The sequence below is a fragment of the Diceros bicornis genome, chromosome 28 (genome assembly GCF_020826845.1).
Source record: "Diceros bicornis minor isolate mBicDic1 chromosome 28, mDicBic1.mat.cur, whole genome shotgun sequence".
In the NCBI taxonomy this organism is placed as follows: Eukaryota; Metazoa; Chordata; class Mammalia; order Perissodactyla; family Rhinocerotidae; genus Diceros; species Diceros bicornis.
This window is the reverse complement of record NC_080767.1, coordinates 30,382,901-30,384,808: the sequence shown is the minus strand read 5'-3', so window position 1 is coordinate 30,384,808 and position 1,908 is coordinate 30,382,901. Positions and strand designations below refer to the sequence as shown.

The window sequence follows — 1,908 nt, the reverse complement described above, 5'->3', positions numbered from 1 at the left end:
TGATAAAGAATGAGTATCCTGTGATCTGTTTATATAAAATACCTCCACCCCAACTCCACATTCATTTCTATCCTGTTACATATTGCTTAATTATGTTCACAAATTTTATCACTACCTGATATTACATTACACATTCTTTTTGTTGATGATCTCTCTCTCCAACTAGAACATGAGCTTCATAAAGGCATATTTTTATTGTTGTGTCCCCAGCAAGGGAACAATGATTTTCACAGAATAGGAACAGTTGAACTTGAATGATAAAGGTCCACCTCTTGATGATTTTTAAAGAAATACTCTTATTCTGCTCCTCCAGCTTTCAATAGAAGGCCTTTGTGATGTCTTTGGATTTGGGGAGGGAGGACCACATCAAGGACCATGAGATTGACAAGTTGTCCTGCACAACAGATAATTGTGACCAAACAGATAAAACAAAGACTTGCTTGGTTCTCATGATTTGGGTTAAGGAATTGAAGCATGTTAAATAACAAAACTTCTTGTATATAACTAGACTCAAGTCAATGGAAAGAGATAACCAAATCAGCAGTGTCTCTGAGTTCATCCTCCTGGGTTTCTCCTCCTGGTCCGAGGACCAGAAGCCACTCTTTATCCTCTTCCTCACTATATACCTGGTCACCATAACAGGGAACCTAATCATCATCCTGCAAATCTATTCTGACCCCCAACTCCAAACCCCAAGTATTTCTTCTTGAGTTTCCAGTCTTTCACTGATATTTGCTTCACAACAACCATTGTCCCCAGGGTGCTAGTGAACTTCTTGTTAAAGAAGACCATCTCCTATTCTGAGTGTCTGACACAGATGTATTTTATTTGTGCTTTAGGCAACTCTGATAGCTACCTTCTGGCAGTCATGGCCTTTGACCATTATGTGGCCATATGTGACCCTTTCCACTATGTTACCACCATGAGCCATCGCCGCTGTGTCTTGCTGATGGCCTTCTCCTGTTCATTTCCTCACCTCCACTCTCTCCTACACACACTTCTGCCGAATCATCTCTCTTTATGTGACTCCAATGTTATCCATCACTTTCTCTGTAACCTCAGTCCTCTGATGAAATTGTCCTGCTCCTCCACACTTGTCAATGAAATTCTGATAATGACAGAAGGATCTGTTGTTGTGGTTACTCCCTTTCTGTTCATTGCTTTCTTTTATATACTAATCCTCTTTGCAGTTCTCAAAATCCCCTCAGATGCTGGGAAACATAAAAGCTTCTCCACCTGTGGTTCTCACCTCGCTGTGGTAATACTCTTTTATGGAAGCATATTCTATGGTTATTTACAGATCCTGTCCACCTATACTGTCAGGGCCCACCTAGCAACAATTGTCTACACAGTTTTGTCCTCCATGCTAAACCCTTTTATCTACAACCTGAGAAACACAGATCTGAAACACAGGGCCTGAGGAAGCTGATGGGCAAGAGGAAATCCAAAGTAGCACCCTCTTGACAAACCCAGAAGTGAAATCTGCTCCACTTGACTCTGGTTTCTACTGGTTCTTGGTGAACAATCAAGCTGTCGGAAATTAGCATTTTTATACCATGTGAAACAAGACTATTGTGGATGCTTATATACATTGACGATGGCCCACCAATTGGCCCTGCCTCTGCTTAAATCATAACACTCTTCTTCAGTATTCCTCCTCTTTCCTATGAGGATTCAGCACTTTCTCATCTTCCAAATACTGCTTTAAAAGAATCCTTTTCCCATGTGGCCAATACAAGAAGATGACCCAGGATTTATTTTCCCCTGAGAAGGAGAATTAGACCAAAGCCACACTAAACAATTTCCTGAGACCTTATATATACAATTTGGAGAGAAGCCATCCATCAGAGTTGCTTGATGACCTACCTAGATAATAGTAGATTGGAATTACCATTTTAGTTACATTTT

General features: G+C 40.6%; 1 pseudogene; it reads left to right on the top strand.

Moving 5' to 3' along the window:
• The first annotated feature begins 518 nt into the window (after positions 1 to 518).
• LOC131393719 (olfactory receptor 1L8-like) lies at positions 519 to 1,464 on the top strand (annotated as a pseudogene).
• The last annotated feature ends 444 nt before the right edge of the window (positions 1,465 to 1,908 follow it).